At 38.4% G+C, this 20,450-nt stretch overlaps 1 protein-coding gene and 1 non-coding gene across 3 annotated transcripts in view; one reads left to right on the top strand and one right to left on the bottom strand.

Moving 5' to 3' along the window:
• Positions 1–20,450, bottom strand: part of SCFD2 (sec1 family domain containing 2) — a 446,165-nt gene that overhangs the window by 259,918 nt on the left and 165,797 nt on the right. The gene's annotated exons all lie outside the window — the stretch shown is intronic.
• LOC118152441 (U4 spliceosomal RNA) lies at positions 3,750–3,889 on the top strand. Its single transcript, XR_013533552.1, has one exon. It is a non-coding gene; the product is annotated as a U4 spliceosomal RNA (small nuclear RNA).

Here is a 20,450-nt window from a genome sequence, read left to right as displayed (position 1 = left end):
AAAAGATAAACATTTATAAAGATATAATTGTAGATTATCTCATTTAACCCTCCTCATTACCCTGTAATATGGGTATTACTACTACAGAGGAAGAAATTGAGTTTGAAAAGGTTACTTGTCAAAGATATCAGCTGGTGAATGTTTGAGCTGGAATCCAACCCAACGCCATTTTTCTTCAAAATATACATCTGGTCTACTACACAATTTCCTCTCCAATGCTTCCCAGTCAGAGGAAAGCTAGAGTTTGCGGGGAAGAGGAATCCAAATCCTTGGGACAAGGATGATTATGATGAGGATTCTGACTAGGACAAATAGTTAAGGAACCTAGCTTATAAGATGATAGATAAATTACATGAGAGCAGAAGCAGTAGCAGGGAAACTTCACACATCGAGGTAATCTACTGACTTGTGACTACCTAGACTTCCCTGGTAAGCTACATGACTGGCCCAAAGTCTCAGTCAAGGTTAAAACCTCCAGTGGAGGGAAACCAGATGTCCCCCCCAACCCCTTGACACATAAATACTATGTGCCACAAATATTAAGGCACATTTTCCCATCTAGGATAACACCATGCCATGCCCACGCCCTTCCCAAACCCTAGTGACAGCTGGCTAGGGCCTAGGACAGCCAGTGCCCCTGGGCCAGTGGCCACAAGTTCTGTGAAACCAGTATATGCCGTGCAAGCGCAGAATTTTTTTTTTTTTGGTGGGGGGGGAAAGGGAGGAGCCAAATGCAGAATTTCTTATGTGAACCTACCACTATGTGAAAAAGGATGGGATGCACGTAAGAAATATGCACACAAAAAAAATGCATGAAAAGAATCAGATTCTGCAGTCATCTAACAGGGAAGAAGTGATTTCCATGAGCACTTGATTTAAAGATGGTAGACTGGAAATATGGCATTAGCTTCAGATGGGAGAGGGTGCTAGATCAATGTTATGGAAGTTGTCAAGATAGATTTAGTTCCTTTAGCAATGGAAATGGAAGAGTAGTAAGACACAAGGCAGAAGGGGCCAGATCATTCAGAGCGGTGTAGCCGGCCCATTGTTAGAACTTCCGCATTTCTTCTGACGTGGAAGTCAAAGCGTATGCTTTTGTTTTAAAAGGCTTCTCATTTGGGCTATGGTGAAGAGAATAAACTAGAGGGACAAGGGAGACAGGAAGTAATTTCAATTAACAAAGTGAGAACAAGGGGGCTTGGATCAAGGAAGGAGCACTGAACATAATGTGAACTGGTAAATTTGCAAAGATTTTGAAGTTAAAGGCAGTGGTTTGTTGATGGACTGAATATGGAGTACAAGCAAAAGAGTCTAGAATTACTCCAAGATTTTTAGATGGAGGTTCCGAAAAGGAGGGGGTGTTTCAAAGGAAAAAACAGAGAGGACAAAATTGGTGTAAAATGTGAGAATGGGACAGATACAAATATTTCAGAAAGGAGGATGTCTAAGCCCAGGACAATAAAGGATAACGGAATTAATCGAAGGATTCTGGAATGAGGAGCAAAATAAACAAGTGTGAGAGGCAGGAAAGGTAGAAGAATGCACCAAAAAGACTTAATGGAGAGAATAAGCAGATGTAAACAAATGCAAAGGTTAAGCTCCAAGTATCAGCGTTTTTCCCAAAATATATCCCTGTAAGGGGCACCAGCTGACATTCCAGGTCTGTGGAGTATACGATTCTCTGGTAGTGAGAAATAGTGAAGTCCTTGAGGAAGTGAAAACATTCTACAAACTTTCTCTTCCATTAAAAATGCCACTGGAGAAAAAAACTGTGGTATATTCACACAATGAAATACTACATAACAATGAGAATAAATGCTCTGTCATTGAATAAAACAATAATACAGATGAAATTCACAAACATAATGTATAATGGTAGAAGCCAGAAAAAATATATAATCATATCCATGTAAAATACAAAAGCCAGGGAAATGTATCTAGGTTTTCAGAAGTCCTTAGAGGGAGGCAGTAACCAGGAGAGAGCAAAAGAGGGGCTTCCAGGGTTGCTGGGAACCTTCCAGGTTGAGCTGGGTGCTGATTACACAGCTGTCTTCAGTTAGTAAAAATTCATTGAGCTGTACTTTTCTATATTATATTTACTTCTATAAAAAGTTTTTAAAATGCCATTAAACCTGGCCATATTTCCTGTATCCGGGGAAGAACAGAGCTATCTACTTAGAGTTCTTATTACAGATTAGCATTTATCCAAAGTAAGAGCAGGAAAACATAAGAAGCTTACAGGATTCATCAAATAATCTCATTCAGCTACAGGTACCTTTGGCTAGGGAGATAGGAAGAGGCCTTGATTTCAGAGGATGGAAAGAACAATTTTCAATGGATGCTAGGTTTAAAACACACATATGTTTTAGGGGAGATATAAACTTTTTTGTAATGTTTTTTCCCATCTCTCGGGAAATGATGTTATGCTGTGCTTCAAACAGAACTGCCAAGTTTAAGAGGCTGTTTTCTGTATACAGGCCAGCTGGGCCATAAGTTGCACGAAACGAGGGACAAGTGACTTCTTCAGAGAGCAGAACAGAACACCACAGGGGATTGGGAACGATGCATCCAATAAAACCGCCAGCCATTCGTCTTTATCTGGCCACGTTTAATGATTTAAGAACTCTTGTTGTCATGTTATCATCAATCAATTACGATGATTGAGCAACCTCTAAAAACCCAGAGTTTTTAAAATGCAACTATCCATGACCTAAATTTCCTGCTGATTCTGTGGGCCCTAGGTTAGGCCTGTTTGTCTATCATCAAGGGAGACAATAAAAATAATAAAAACAGGTCAATACTGGGCTTTCCAAAGCTTTTGTAAAAATCTTCACACTTCTCCAACCAGTGCCAACTCAGCATGTCCACTCTTTGCTTGAGCTCTTGGTAAACACTGCCCCTAATTACAAATATTTCACAAAATGTATATATTATCTAAAAACCTGGGAGTTTTTTCTCTCTCCCTTGCTTGCTTTCTTTTTCGTCTGGGTAAGCAACAATTTTGCAACTCTGAGCAGGTAACATAAATGATGTCATTTTGCTGTATTCAGCAAAGGAACTATATTTTGGCAAATTAGGGGATCTATGAGAAGATGAGAATCTAAATTGTAGCTACCTGAATGGAGAATGTGATACCGTACTCCCAAGCCTGTGCTAGAATCTGACTTCCAAGATCCACAGAACAAGCAGAGACTACTGAATGTTTAAGGAGGAAGAAAATGGCCAGTAAAAAAGGCCAGTTTAAAAGTAGTCTGTAGAAATCATGGCAGTTGTCTTAAGCGCTATTTCAACATATTTCCTACCACTTGTTTGGGAAGTAGGAGAAGGGCATCTCAATGGCTGAGGCCTCCAGGTCCCTTATAAGAGTGACCAGCAACACGGAAATTCTATTCAGTGACAAAGCACCATTCCTCGCAAGTAGAAACCTGCCGGCCCAGTGCAGCCAGGACAAGGCCCTGGAGTCCTCTTCTACAAGCATCCCAGCCAGAAGCTCTGCAAGTTAGATCAGCATATTCAAAAGCAACTCTGAAATGTTCTCTGCTTGAACGGGGAAGTCTGGACAAACACCAGAAAAGGCTTGAGTGCTGGAATCAGGGCCCAAAGTCAAAATCATGAAGGTAGGAAATTGCCTTTAGGGGTTTCTATTTTCCTTTCTCTCACTTTGGTCCTCCCATGTCCCCACCCAGAACTCACTGGATTCTTCCCAGCACCAGAAATGAACCATCCCTCCTCTAAGAAACGAATGACTGAGCTTTGCGCAGTGGCAGTATCACAGCCAATGAGGTTTATCCGAGGCACGATTACTGCTCATTGAAAACTTTTCCCAACACCCCGCCATGACGACTTGAATATAGTCGGCATTGGCAATTTTTGGCAGTCTCTATGGGGCTGAATTAAAAAAAAGAGAGAGAAGAAGAAATGAATGACTGGATGGCTGCATTTAAAAAGAGGAGAAGAGGTCAGGCCCAGTGGCTCACACCTATAATTCCAGCACTTAAGGAGGCTGAGGCAGGAGGATCACTTGGGGTCAAGAGTTTGAGACCAGCATGGCCAACATGGCAAAACAGCATCTGTAGTAAAAATACAAAAAAAATTAGCTGGGCGTGATGGCAGACACCTGTAATCCCAGCTACTTAAAAGGCTGAGACAGGAGAATTCCTTGAATCCAGGAGGTGGAGGTTGTAGGGAGCCAAGATCACACCACTGGACTCCAGCCTGGGTAACAGAGCAAGACTCTGTCTTGGTGGGGTTGGAGGGGAGGGGAGAGGAGAAGAGAGAACCAAAGAGGAAGTGAGATGATGCTTTAATGGTTAAATTTCTGGCTTGTTGGTAGTTCAGCAGAATTTGGCATCAGAAGCCTTTCTGGATCTCTTGAAATAACATATTATGGAAATTAACTGAAAGGTACTTCATCTTCTCCTTCTCTTTTAAAAATGCACAAGTGTAGATTCAGAAGGAACATCTCATTTCCTTAAAGGAATAATATGAAAGGCTGTAATTGAAGACTGCTATTCCTCTTAACCATAGCAAGGCATTCAGCATCTCTGGGTCTCAAGTTCTTGATAAAAAGGAAGATAATACCATGCACCTCACCAGGCTTTCATGGAATAGAATTGAGATGAACATTTTATTAAGTATTGCATATTTGTTTTACTACTACTATTTTATTACCTTCTCCAAAAGGGTGCTTCTATTTATTTAGAGAGAGGCCTGGTGTGCGAGGTGTATTTGTGTTCCTCTACAGATTCACCTGTCCACTGCCCCCAAATGCTGAGTCTTCCCCACTTGTTCCATGGAGATCCTGAGTGACCACTGCACTGCCTCACTCCACACCACCAACTCCTTCAGACTTCCCTCAGGACCACCATGACACGGTCACATCACCCCCTTATGGTGTGCGCCACAGTAGCTCCGTGCGCCTAGGTCCAACCCAGCTACTCCCACGGAGGCTCTGGCTTCCCTTGTAGCCACCTAGAAAACCTGGAGAACACCATCTAGAAGTAAGGACAGTATCAGCAGGGCATGGTGGCTTATGCCTGCAATCCCAGCACTGTGGGAGGCCGAGGCAGGCAGATAACTTGAGGTCAAGAGTTCAAGACCAGACTGGTCAACATGGCGAAAACCTGTTTCTATTAAAAATACAAAAATTAGCCAGGTGTGCTGGCATGCCTGTAATTCCAGTTACTCAGGAGGCTGAGGCAGGAGAATTACTTGAACCTGGAGGTGGAAGTTGCAGTGAGCCGAGATCATACCACTGCACTCCAGCCCGGACAACAGAGCAAGAGTCCAAAGTCTCAAAAAAAAAAGACAAAAAAACAAAAAACGAAGGGCAGTGTAGTCATTCCTTATTTCCTTATGAGAGACTTTAAGATCAATGAGAAAGAAGAAGACTAGAAAGAACTGACAGATAAATTCCTCACCAGCTTCTCCCTTACAAACTATTGCAAGTAGCAACAATGCTAGAATAAGTTGGGTTTTGTGGCACACTGGCCGGCTCAGTAGTGCAGCCCCCGGAGTGTGCTTTTCTTCCTTCCCTAACTCACTCTCCTTGTTCCCTCACTCCTGCTGCTCCTAGATTCCACCTACCTTTCCTTTTAAGCATTACCATGAAAATTTTGCCTCAACTCTGTTTCCTAGGAAAACACGATGAAGATACTTAGAGGACAGCACAAGGGTGAATTAGGTAAATAGCAGCTTCCTGAGTTAGGCAAACAGAAACTGAACTGTTTGAGTTTGAGTGGGTTTGTGTACGTGTGCATGCACTGTCTCTTCAAATGTATAGTTGCATAAATTTTGAAATAGAAAATCCTTGAAGAAAGGGAAAGAAAATCCTTGCCTATCTTTACATGATTAATGAAAAACAAACACTAACTGGAGTGATTTTTTTAAAAAAGAATCACCTTGTTGTTTCACAGCTGATGGGTGTCTAGTGGAATCTCCACTCCCTGCGCTGACTTGCACAGCCCTAAGTGACCAGCTCTGCCTTCCTCTCCTTTTATCCATTACTACTCCTGCTCCCATCCCCACTCTTCCTTTCTGTTTGCTCCAGCCACTTGGGCCTCCATTCACCCAATTACTCTTCTCTGCTTTATATTTCTCTATAAACCTTTTCATCATCCTACTTACTATAGGTTTTACTTACTTATTTTGGTTATTGTCTGTCTTATTTCACTAAAACACTCAGGGAGACCAGGATTGTTGAGTGTTTTGCTCATTGCTCTTGCCGCAGTATCTAACACACACTTGATATACAGCAGGAAATCAAAATTTATTGAATGACTGGATGACTGAATAAATGAGTCTCTAAATACTGACCCCTACAAGATATGATTTTCTCCAAGTCATCTTTTCTCACAAGTAGTCTTTTAAGTTGTTGCAATAAAATATAAGTAACATAGAATTTGCCATCTTTATCATTTTAAGTGTACTTTCTGTCTGTATAAATTTGACTATTCTAGGTACTGCATAGACGTGGTAACGTATAATATTCATCCTTTTGTATCTGGCTTATGTTATTCAGCATGTCTTTAAGATTCATCCATGTTGTAGCATGTGTCAGAACTTCACTCCTGTTTAAGGCTGAATAATATTCCACTTTGTATATATACCACATTTTGTTTATCGATTCATTTGTCAACTAATATTTAGTCTCTACTTTTCAGATATTGTGAATAATGCTGCTATAAACACTGATGTTATCTTTATAAAGATACAAAGATGTATGTTTACATCTTTTTGATATAAAAAAAGGAGGAGACCACATAGGTCATGACATTGAATCTTTGTCAATATACAATCTTTCTTTTTGTTGCAAAAAGAAAAAAATCTGTGAAACAAACTGGCTGCTTGCTAGGTAGGAGTCATTCACTCTGCATTGGTAATGACGGATATACCTTTAATTCATGCTTTTGAAATGGACCTGCCTTATAAGAAGGTACATAGAGAGAACGGAGGGCTGAAAGCATACCGAAAAGAGATAAATTTGGAAGTTACAAGAAAAAAAGTGAGACAAACATAAATGAATTCTCTAGCTTAAAAAAAAGATAAAGTTATTGAAAATGAGGAAGAAAGATTATGGTAACCTGAAATAAAATAAAGTATTTTCCTTACTCCTGCTGCAAGTAGTAATATATGAACACAGAAGGCAATGTGGCACCTGTCCACAACCACAGCAGCCAGCAATCAACACTTGGATTGAAGATAACACAAAGACCAGAGACCACATTCAGAGGATCAAAAGATGCTGTAATATCAAAAATGCCCACAAAAAAAAAAAAAGACTCCACAAACCAAATTCTTTGTAATCTAGGTCCACATAACAAGACAAAGCATTTTTCTACTCATTTTATGGTTTCAGGGCTAACATTTAGTCTTTAACTCATTTTCAGTTGATTTTTGTATATGGGGTGAGATATACAAAAGTATTCAATTTAATTCTTTTGCATGTGATACACAGTTTCCCAACACCTTTTATTGAAGAGACCATCCTTTTCCCACTGTGTAGTTTGGGCATCTTTGGCAAATATCAATTTTCTGAAAATTCATGCGTTCATTTCTAGATTCTCTATTCTGTTTCATTGATCACTGAATGCTATTTAGGCCACTATCATGCTATCGTAATTACTGTAGATTTGTAAAATAGTTTGAAAGCAAGTAGTGCAGTGCCTCCAGCTTTGTTCTTTTTTGCTCAAGATTTCCTTGGCTAGCTACATAGTAAAGGAATGAATGGTATTTCATTGTGTACATATATACCACATTTTCTTTATCTGTCAATCTATTGATATACACGCAGGCTGATTCTGTAACTTGGCTACTGTGAATAACCCTGCCTGAACATGAGAGTGCAGATATCTCCTCAGCATAGCAATGTCATTTCCTACGGATATATGCCCAAAGTGGTATTGTTAGATAAAGGATAATTCAAAGTTTTTTGAGGAGCCTTCGCAGAGTTTTCTAAAATGGCTGTATGAATTTATGTTCCCACCAACAGTATGTAAGAATTTCCTTTTCTCCACATCCTCACCAACACATATTTTTCTGTTGCTTTGATAACAGACATTCTAATACAATGATATCTCATCGTGGTTTTAATTTGTATTTTCCTAATAATCAGTGATTTGGGGCATGTTTTTCATTTTCTTTGTTGGTCATTTGTATACCTTCTTTTGAGAAGTATCTTTACAGGCCTGTTCCCATTTGTGGCCCAATATATTATCTATTCTGAAGAATATTCCATGTGCAGTTGAAAAGAATGTGCATTCTGTTGCTGTTGCATGTAATGTCCTGTATACGTTTGTTAGGTCTATTTGGTCTAAAATGTAGTTCAAGTTCAATGTTTGCTGATTAATTTCCTCTCTGGATAATCTGTCCCTTGTTGAAAGTCAGGTATTGAGGTCTCTACTATGAGTATACTGCAATTTATTATATCTCTCCCTTCATATCCTTTACTGTTTACTTTATATGTTTAGGTGCTTCAGTTTTGGTACAATATACTTATAACAGTTATATTCTCTTGATGAATCTACCTTTTTAGCATTGTATAATTTACTTCTTTGTCTTTTTATAGTTTTTGACTTGAAGTCTATTTTGTCTAATATAAGTACAGATGCCCCTTAACTTATAATAGGGTTATATCCTGATAAATCCATCATAAGTTGAAAATACTGTAAACAATGTAAATCAAAAGTTCATTTTTGACTTAACAATATTTTCAACTTACCATGGGTTTCTCAGGATGTGCCCATCCTAAGTTGAGAAGTATACTGAACATGCATTGCCTTTGCCCCATGATAACGTCAAAAAATCGTAAGTAAATCAAAAGCCAGGAACCACTTGTATAACTACCTCTGTGGTTCTTTGATTTCCATTTGTGTGGAATATCTTTTTCCGTCCCTTCACTATCAGTCTATGTGTGTCCTTAAAAGTGAGGTAGTCTCTTATAGGCAGCATATAGTTGGGTCTTATTTCTTACTCCATTCAACTACTCTGTGTCTTTTTATTGGAAAATCTAATCAATTTACATTCAAAGTAATTATTGATCACTAAGGACTTAATATTGCCATTTTATAATTTGTTGTCTGGTTGTATTGTAGATACTTTATTTCTTTCTTCCTCTGTTCCTGTCTTCCTTTGTGGCTTACAGTCTCCTCTAGTGGTATGCTTTGAATCCTATTTCAGTTTTGTGCTTCTTCTATACATTTTTGCTTTGTGGTTACCATGAGGCTTAAGTAAAATGTAACAAGCTACTAACTCTGATCACATACAACTCATACTTTTACTCCCCACGCTCATACCGTGTAGACACACACATATCATATAGCAGGTTCAGATCCCTGTGACTTCGATAGAATTATCAACTAAAGAATACAAACTATATATAAAATGTTTAAAGAAATAAAAGATGAAAGCAAAATAATTAAGGTACAAATAAGGAACTATCAAAAATTACCTGATATTTAAAAAAAAGAAGAGTTTTTAAAAGTGAAAAACATATTTGAAATTAAAAACTCAAATACTGACTTCAAATACTTAAGAGGAAAATAGTAAAATGGGATACATTTGAAGATATCAACAAAACCATGGCAAAGAAATAAAAGACAAAAATATGGAAATAATATTGAATGTGAAGGTCTAAAACATGTTTAATTAGAGTTCCTAAATAAAAAAAGGAAGAAGAGACATAATACTAAATGCGATAATATATGAGAATTTTCTAAAATTGAAGAAAAACAAAATCACAGAAACAGGAAATACAATGTGGACCAAGGAGGGAAAATTTAAAGATATCCAGAATTAGACATTATAAGATTATAATGAAATTGTAAAAAATATATACATACACATCTGAAAAGCAGCCAAAGAAAAATGGGTCACATACAAAGAAACTGACATTATAGTGACTGCAGATGTATCAATAGCAACAATCCAAGCTGAAAATAGTAAACTAAATAATATCATCAAAGTGTTAGTCGTCTTTGTGCATTTAGCTTCTATTATAGTGCCAAGTACACCCCAAAATGATCCAAAAATGCTGGTCTAATAAACCAACTACTTCAATAAAATGATTAAATTGGGCACTGGGAAGAATGGAATGAGAGTTACATTAATGAAATCTGAAATCGGCTTATTTCCTCATTTGTTAGCATCATGAAGTGAAGGAGGGTGCAGCAGTAAATTCACCATAAAGTGGGAAACATCTGCTAATATGAAACAGTCAGTCTTCATACCCCCACACCTCACCCCTTGTCGTCAGTCAAAAGAAATGCCATTTATTCAGTATAGTTAGCATGGGATGTTTTTGTTTATAATAAAGATTTGTATCATCCATATAAATGTTTCTGCGTATGCAGTGCAGCATAGATGACTGCATGTTTGTGACAGACCACTGTTCCATATTGACTATAGAAAGTCTTACTCAGCTCTAATTTCAGTTTACTCTGGGGTTTCAGATTCTGCTGACTACAGATAAAAGTTTTCTCCCCCAACAATGGCTGCTTACTTTAACTATCCCCATAGAATTCCACAGGAGTCTGAATTGAAATATAGAACTAACAAGGTACCCTAACAAATAGAAAAACTTCAAATCACTTTTAGAGTTAATAACTTCTCCACTTAGTTAAAAAGCAAATATTAGTACAGAAATATGTTTTATTTCTTAAAACAAAGCTGTGTAATATGATATATTTTAGTTTTGGTTTAAATTTTGTTTTCAGGGACTGGGAAATCGGATGTTCAAATTCACTTGAGACAAAACTGAAATGTTTTCCAAATAGTTAAAATATAATAAAAAATCCTACTAAATTCAAAATTGTATTTGTCCATGGAGTGAGGCTAAAAATTATTTTAATCTGCAAGTAATTCAATGAGTTCATATCAAAACTCTATACTTCTGAAATTTTTTCATTTTCTTTAGCATTCATTATACAGTAAAATTAATTCCTAATTGGAAATTGAAACTCCTAATGAAATATCACCATAAATCAGATTTATATCTGTCATTAGTTTATTTATGCCTTATCTTTTTTTTTCAAAAAAAGATTTAAAGCAAAAAGATCAATGACTAATTTGGGACTCTTTGGCATCTTTAAATTTGTCTTCATGAATATTTTATTAAGTCTCATGGCTATAAGCCATGACAATTTCAAAAATGGAAAAGCACACTAACAGATAAGACAGCTGCGGCTTTCAGTGACCTTGGATATATCACTTAGGCCCTCTTTTCATCTACAAAATGTGAACACTGCAAAGAGGATTCCAAAGGTCCCTGGTTCTAGCTTTGCAATCCCATAATACATATGGAATCTTTGTATCTCCTCAGTCCCTGACTTCCTTAATTATTCATTAAGGCTCTAGCCTCAAAACTGTGTGAATTTATAACCATTGTGATGGTTTTTCTCCCATTCCATTCTTCGCACCTCTCTACCTGCCACGTAGTTGCCCATTTTCAATTATTTTCTATCTATTCAAATGATATTTTTTACTTTATTTCACAGAACAGTCTCATTCCATTGAGGAAGCATTCTCAATTGTGAAGATAATAATGGAATGCATCATGATAAAAATGTATCATTGAATACTTAGATTTCAATTAAATAACATAGTCAAACTAGAATCATTGTAGTCTACCTAAAAACAACTTTTTTCAAAAGTCTGCAAATTAAAGCATAAGTAAAATATATGTTGCCAAGTCTAAAAACACTGGATAGATTTTTAAGTTAGTAATACAGACAATACCCAAAGGAAATTTGTTTTTGTAATCTGGTAGAATATAATACATAGTTGAAACACATAACGGAAACCCTTCTTAAGCCTCTTAGCGCTCTTTGGGAGTGAGCTGATGAGATACCTTGGGGAGGAAATGGAACTATTACCTTGGCCAGACAACTTAGCCAACACAGAAACACTCTCACTCTCACCACACCCTGAAATTGCCTCTGCTTTCCACTATGAGCTTAAAGAAGGGACCTAAATAGAAAGGAATAATTACCATGCTAAGCAAGTGGCAGCTGAGAGACAAAGCCTTCCAGACTACTGTTCTGACTGCACTGTGAGAAAACTGATGGTTGGGTGGATCAGACAGAAAAGGTTTTGGCCAGGTGCACTGGCTCACGCCTGTAATCCCAGCACTTTGGGAGGTTGAGGCGGGCAGATCAGCTGAGCTTGGGAGTTTGAGACCAGTTTGGCCAGCATGGTGAAACCCCATCTCTACTAAAAATACAAAAATCGACTGGGCGTGGTGGTGGGCACCTGTAATCCCAGCTACTCAGGAGGCTGAGGCAGAAGAACCGCTTGAACCTGGGAGGCAGAGGCTGCAGTGAGCCGAGATCATGCCACTGCACTCCGGCCTGGGTGAGAGAATAAGATTTTTGTCTCAAAAAAAAGAGAGAGAGAGAAACAAGTTTTAAACAGGTAGACATAATGTACTTCTTCCTCATTTGTTTTCTGTTCCCTTTTTGTTAGTTTTCCTTCCTCCTCATCCTTTTCTTCACCCATTCATTTTTACATTTGTTTAACAAATGTGTGTTCAGGCACTGAGTGCTACATAGAAGAGATACATTGGTGAATAAACAACATAGTTCATCCCATTATAAAGCCTAGAGTCTAGTGGGGGATAGAAGCATATAAGCAGACAAGGGCAAAACAGAGTCAGTCAAAGAAAGTAAATAGCATCCCTGCTGTTACAGGAGTATATGCTTGGGGCACCCAATCCACAATTAAGGTAACAGGTAAAGAAAGCTTCCTGGAGGAAGTAAAGACCATGCGAAACCTGAAGGAGAGAGGGCCAAGGAGTGGGCTAAGAGAAGGGAGAGGGGATTAAGGTTTGTTTCATAATTTAAATTGAGCAAAAAAGTAAAAATTAAAAAAATAAGATATGAAAACTAATATTTAACAGGATTAAAATAAGAACATGCCTAAACTTCGGGACCCTTAAGAAATCTTCTATCTTTCTTACATTTTGGCTACTAGGAAGATGGAAACAACTTAATAGTTATAAAGCAACACCTTTCAGAACAAAGTTGTATTAGCTTCTATTTCTTCATTCAGAAGTGGCCTGAATATGTAACAGGCTGCATGTTCTTGGCTTCATATCTGCATAATCTGAGCAAGCACATACAACAGCTAATCCAAGCAAGGACAATGACATAGCCAGTTTCATCAGCATTACCTAACAAATGCCTTTCAGAGACTACAAAATTGACTAGAAAATGTAAGCTACTCCTAGAAACATACCCCATTTAAAAATGTAATTTATGTCACTGACTTTCAGTACTATAATTAGTGGTAAAGGCCATTTTATTGGAGATTGTTTTTTGTGCCCAAATATTCTATTTTCCTTATATCATTTAGTAACATAACCACCTGTTTAGCTTGGTACATGGCTACCTAGGGAAAAAGACTACATTTGCCATCAGTCCTTACAACTAGATGTCATGGAAGTGAGATCTAGCCAATGGGAGGGTAAGAGATGTAGTGAAATGTACAATTTCTGGGTCATCACCTTAAAGGGAACATGCTGTACCCATGTGTTCCTCTCTCTCTCTATCTTTGATCTCTGGCATCAGGAAATAATTGCAAGAGCTGAAACAGCTATTTGGGACCACAAAATAGAAATAGCATAGGCAGCAGAACAACAGTAACTGGAACCCTCACGCCAAGAAACTGCATTGCCAGCTCTAGACCACTGATGGAGATTTTTACATGAGAAAGAATAAAATTTCTATCTTGCCTTTATCTACTGTATTTTAGGGTCTTTTTACTTGCTTTAATATATCCTGGCTGTTCATGAAACAATCTTTCTACCAGCTACAAGAGATTAACTTTCCTGGTGAGCAAGCATTCTTCGTAGTTGGAATTGTGATGAATTTGATGCATCTCTTTGCTAGAGAGAAAAAGCATTTAGAAAAAAACAAATGAAATATAAAAATACCTTTCCTAAATAGGAGCCAGTGAACATTACCAATAGTTAATTGACTCTCATACATTACAGACTGACAAGAGAGAAAAATATTCTTCACTTACTTTAGGCCACAGGGGCTGACTCAGTGGAACATGAAATCCAAAGAGAAAAAGAGAGTAACAAAATTCTTTTAAAATGATAATCATTTGTGATATTAAATTTAAAATAAGTAAACTGTATAGCAACCATATCACAAAACACCTTATCTTATGCCCTTAGGTTCTAGTAAGGGCATGGTAATTTTAATCTAAAATAATACTTTGCATCAGCAAACCAACAGAATGGCATCCTTGAAAATGCTTCTCTGAATAGGAAACATTTTAGGTATATTACAGAATTAAGTAACTCTCATCTGCTTTGAATTATAATAATAATTATAATGCATTTGTTTCATTTCAAGTGGCACTCCATTATGCAAATGTTTTCACAAATTAAAATATGTTTCTGAGATTTAAAAAACTCAGTTGACCTTGTTGAGAAAGGGGAGAAAAGCTTCCCAGGAAGATCCAGGGACTGTGCTAGACTCTGTGGATACCAGGAAGATATTATCCTCAACTTCAAAGAGTTCAAAGTCTAATGGGGGAAAGAATGATAGAGGACAGGCCCTGAGACACAACCGTAATGCAGTACAGATTTTCCCTAGCAGGTACTATGTACGAGCACAGAGGAGAAACTGATCCTGTCTAGAGATAAGACTGGAAATCTTTACAGAGCAGGTAACATGGAAGATAGGTCTGAAAAATAACGCTTTTTACATGGCATCTTCAGGAGTGAAGGGTCAGCACTGGGAGGCCGGGAAAGAGGTTCACAACCTGAGTGATACATCCCTCTAGATGCTATCCCTCTAGAGGGCATCTAGAAATGGGAGTGGGGTACATCCTGTTGACACTAGAACTAGGAACACTATGAAGGTGGCAAGTAGGGCCGGGACACTAAATATTCTTCAATTATCAAGACAGCACTGCACAACAAAGAATTGTGCGGTTTAAAATGTCAATTGCCTCTTTACAGGAGAATTAAGGTAGTTGAAGTTATGTGATAAAAGACTACAAAGGTAAAACCCCTTCAAAATGGCATCTATAATTTTTCCTCCCCTCTTTCCAGTAAGCAGCCTTTACTTCCAGAGCAGAACCATATTGATTGCACATTCTACATCTAAGGGAGCAGAGTTCAAATAATAGATAGCATAGATTTTTATATTTATTATGACAATTTTCTAGCAGATGCAATGGAGTATCTTGAGGAAGGGAAGCTTTTCTTATTCCTATAAAGGTGCCATATGAACTAGAAGCAGTCCTGTGTGTTTTCTAACTCCTAAACCGTACAAGGAAAACTGGTTCTAGTGAGGGAGGAAGTGGTGGTTCTGACGGATATGGATAGAAAGAAGACAAGAATAGGAGAGATGGTCTCAAGAATGGGGGAGACGGTCTAATGTTTCATTGTGTCCCACTCCAGTTTATGAAAAGTGCTAAAGATCAAGAGCTGCAACTAGCCTTTAGTCTACGAACATTCATCCACATGGACATGCTCTCTCCCAAGCCCCTTTAGTCTACCAACATTCATCTGCGTGGACATGCTCTCTCCCAAGCCCCGGTGACTGGCTTCTGCTCTCAAGGTTAAGTGGAGAAGGGCGTGGCAGTCATCATCTATTGTACCTAGTCCTGGTCCCAGGTTTCAGACCTTATATAGTACTGCTCTTAACATTTTATTATAGGCTCCAAGCTTCCTGCTTCCTAGTCTCTCATGTTGAGTGTTGTTCCCTGGAAGAGTCCTACCTCCAACCAAAGGAATCTTGCAAGTACCCCAAATAGCAAAGGTATCAAATAAAATTTTTTAAAACTCTTTTTATTATCTAAGTTAAACTGGAATTATTCTAATATATTATTTTAAGCTACTGTTTTAGTTACTAGGAGTAAAAAAGGTATACATATAGACATATATGTCACTTTGAAGATATTTAAATTTAATTACAATCTTTAACTAAGACTCTCAGACTTTCTTAAGCCTCTTTCTAAGGTTAATTAGTAACCAATAAACAGTCTTGAAAATAAAAGCATAATATATAAAAGTTAATAAAACTGGCTCCAAGTTAATTAAATTTATTTTCCTTCAGAAATAGCCTGCCCTCCTTCAGATGCAACATGGATAACTTTGTGAAAACAAGGCAGAAAACAGTGAAATGTGCAATCCAGCAACTACTAACACAAAAAAATCAGAGGGATATTCTGCTCGATAAAAAAATCTACACGGTAGGTCTCATTCTACAGTCAGCACTTTTCTAACTTTTGTTCAAGTTGTGATCATGAAAACAGTGCTTAGCATTGACTTAGCTCTTGACTGCGTGCCAGGTAGCATTTCACACGCTTTACATGTAGGAACGCATTTGATATTTACAACAGTCCTCTAAGATGGTGCTATTATTATCCCAGTTTTATAGTCTGAGTCTTTCCCCCACTTCAATATCTGGTTTAAATTTCACTTCCTCACAAATACTTCCTTAATTGTTTCTACCAATTCATATTATTTTCTACCTCCCCCCTTTTCCACTATATTATGTATATCTCTTACAGGACTTACCATAGTTCACCCTAAAGCTCTTTATGCATGCTTCTCTTTCTTGTCATTACATCACAAGTTTCTGGGGAGGCAGACTTTGTCTTATTCACTTTTGTATCCCTACAATGCCTAGCAGAGATTCTTGCACAAAGAACATGCCCAGAAAATGTTTGTTGAAGTTACTTATACTAGCATTAATATGGGAAAAAAGGAAGAAAGGAATTTAGCAGCAACTCTAAAAACAAAGAGTCATGAATAAAAAGTAACAAGCAATTATTCTGTTTCTGCAGATGACAGAACAAAAGAGATCACAGAGATTATGAGATAAAACATTTAATTATTAGGTAAACATGAAACCATAATTATACAGAAAGAAAATACAGGTGAATGGTTACATAATCTTTAGAGGTAGAAGACCTATACCAGATGCCAAGTGCAAAATCAACCAAGAGAACAGAAGAGAAGAATTAAATGAATGCTCAAGGGAGCTAGCTTTGACTTAGACTATATGGTTTCCATTCCCAATTTGCTGTTTGTAGAGTCAGTTTATTCATGTGTAATGGGGATGATAACAATACCTGATTGACACAGTTGTACAGTAGAATAAAGAAGATAATGACTACAAGGATCTCAACCCAGTGCATGACATAACGTCTTCCACAAACATTTCAAAACAAACCAGTTAAAGAAAAGACGGAGTTGACTGTAAAAAGAAAAAGTATTTATGCTATAAAAGTATCAATCAATAAATCAATCAGTATCAAATGACAAACAGAAACAAAAAAAATGCTATCATAAATATATGAAAAGCTTGTACAAATTAACAAGAAGATTAAAACTCCAATTGAAAAAAAAAAGGATATCCAAGATGGCTGGATAGGAACAGCTCTGGAGTGCAGTTCCCAGCAAGAACGCAGAGGGTGAGTGATTATTACATTTCCAAAACCAGGAGATTCCTGGGCTGAAAAATGCCATGAGTCTCCAGCATGGCTGTTTCAGCTGGTGCAGTGGATCTCTACACAAAAACTCACACAAATCTGGGCGGCTGTTTCAACTGGTGCCTGGAATGCCCAGGAGACAGAGTTGCCCATTCAAGTGAAGAAAAGAAGGCTGAAACAGGGAGCCAGGTGATCTGGCTTAGCAGGTCCCACCCCCACAATGACCAGCAATCTGATATGCTCTGGATTGAGAGTTTCAAAGCAAGCACAGCTGGACCTAGGACAGTCCAGCCAGCTCTGGGGTAGGAAGGGCATCCACCATTACCGAGGCAGTCCGCCATTACCAAGGCAGTCCACCACTACCAGGCAGTCCACCATTACTGAGGCAGTCCACCATTACCAAGGCAGTCCGCCATTACTGAGGCAATCCGCCATTACCAAGGCAGTCTGCAATTATAGAGACACTCAACTGTTACTGAGGAATTTCTAACTATACCTCTATAAAGAAAACTTCAAGGAAGCTCACACAGCAGCTAGGCAGAGCCCACAGCAGCTCAGCAATGCTTTTGCTGGCAGACTGTGACAAGGCTGCCTTCTCACTGGGCAGGGCATCTCTGAAAAAAGGCAGCAGCATGTCAGGAACTTATAAATAAAGCCCCACCTTCCTGGGACAGAGCACCTGGGAAAAAAAGGTGGTTATGAGTTCTGCTGCAGCATACTTAAAGGTACCTGCCCAACAGCTCTGATCAGAACAACGGACCTCACAGCTCAGCACTTGAGCTCCTATAACAGACAGACTGTCTTCTCAAGCAGCTCCCAGACACCCATACAACCAAACATACACCTCATAAGGAGCGTTCAGGCTGACATCTGGCAGGTATCCTTCTGGGACAAAGATAACAGAAGAAGAAACTGGCAGCAACCCTTACTGTTCTGCAGCCACTGCAGGTGATCCCCAGGCAAGCAGGGTCTGGAGTGGACCTCCAGCAGTCCTACAGCAGGGGGGCCTGACTGTTAGAAGGAAAACTAAAAAACAGAAAGAAATAACTTTAGCATCAACAGAAAGGATGTCCATGTAGAGACCCCATCTGAAAGTCACCAACTACAAAGATCACAGGTAGATGAACCCACAAAGATGGGAAGAAACCAGTGCAAAAAGGAGGAAAACACTCAAAACCAGAATGCCTCTCCTCCTCCAAAGGATCACAACTCCTCACCAGGAAAGGAACAAGGCTGGATGGAGAATGAGTCTGATGAATTGACAGAAACAGGCCTCAGAAAGTGGGTAATAACAAACTTCTCTGAGGTAAAAGAACATGTTCTAACCCCATGCAAAGGAACTAGAAACCTTGAAAAAACGATTGATGAAATGCTAACAAGAATCAACAGCTTAGAGAAGAATATAAATGAATTGATGGAGCTGAAAAACACAACACAAGAACTTTGCAAAGCATACACAAGTTTCAGTAGCTGAATTGACCAAGCAGAAGAAAGGATATCAGAGATTGAAGATCAACTCAATGACATAAAACAAGAAGGCAAGATTAGAGAAAAAAGAGTAAAAAGAAATGAACAGTCTCCAAGAAATATAGGATTATGTGAAAACACCTAATCTACGTTTGATAGATGTACCTGAATGTAATGGAGAGAATGAATCCAAGCTGGAAAACACTCTTCCAGATATTATCCAGGAGAACTTCCCCAACCTAGCAAGGCAGGCCAATATTCAAGTCCAGGAAATACAGAGAACACCACAAAGACATTGCTCATGAAGAGCAACCACAAAGCACATAAACGTCAGATTCACCAGGGTTGAAATGAAGAAAAAAATGCTAAGGGCAGCCAGAGAGAAAGGTTGGGTTACCCACAAAGGGAAGCCCATCAGACTCACAGTGGATCTTTTGGCAGAAAACCAACAAGCCAGAAGAGAGTGGGGGCCAATGTTCAACATCCTTAAAGAAAAGAACTCTCAACCTAGAGTTTCATATCCAGCCAAACTAAGCTTCATAAGCGAGGGAGAAATAAAATCCTTTACGAACAAGCAATTGCTGAGAGATTTCATCACCACAAGGCCTGCCTTACAAGAGCTCCTGAAAGAAGCACTAAACATAGAAAGGAATAACCAGTACCAGCCACTCCAAAAATGTTCGAAATGGTAAAGGGCATTGACACAATGAAGAAATGGCATCAACTAATGGGCAAAACAACCAGCTAGCATCAAAATGGCAGGATCAAATTCACACATAACAATATTAACCTTAAATGTAAATGGGCTAAATGCCCCAGTCAAAAAACACAGACTGGCAAATTGGATAAAAAGTCGAAACCCATCGGTGTGCTGTATCCAGGAAACTCATCACATATGCAAGGATACACATAGGCTCAAAATAAAGGGATGGAGGAAGATTTACCAAGCAAATGGAGAGCAAAAAAAAGAAGCAGGAGTTGCATCCTAGTCTCTGATAAAATAGACTTTAAACCAACAAAGATCAAAAGAGACAAAGAAAGGCATTACATAATAGTAAAAGGATCAATGCAACAAGAAGAGCTAATGATCCTAAATATATATGCACCCAATACAGGAGCACCCAGATACATAAAGCAAGTTCTTAATGACTCACAAAGAGACTTAGACTCCCATACAATAATCATGGGAGACTTTAACACTCCACTGTCAACATTAGACAGATCAATGAGACAGAAAATTAACAAGGATATCCAGGACTTGAACTCAGATCTGGACCAAGCAAACCTAATAGACATTTACAGAACTCTCCACCCCAAATTCACAGAATATACATTCTTCTCAGCACATCACACCTACTCTAAAATTGACAACATAATTGGAGGTAAATCACTCCTCAGCAAATGCAAAAGAATGGAAATCATAATAAACAGTCTCTCAGACCAGAGTGCAATCAAATTAGAACTCAGGATTAAGATTAACTCAGAACCACACAACTTCATGGAAACTGAACAACTGGCTCTTGAATGCTGAC

The sequence above is a fragment of the Callithrix jacchus genome, chromosome 3 (assembly GCF_049354715.1).
Source record: "Callithrix jacchus isolate 240 chromosome 3, calJac240_pri, whole genome shotgun sequence".
Classification (NCBI taxonomy): domain Eukaryota; kingdom Metazoa; phylum Chordata; class Mammalia; order Primates; family Cebidae; genus Callithrix; species Callithrix jacchus.
The sequence above is the reverse complement of the archived record's forward strand: the minus strand, read 5'-3'. Positions and strand labels throughout refer to the sequence as shown.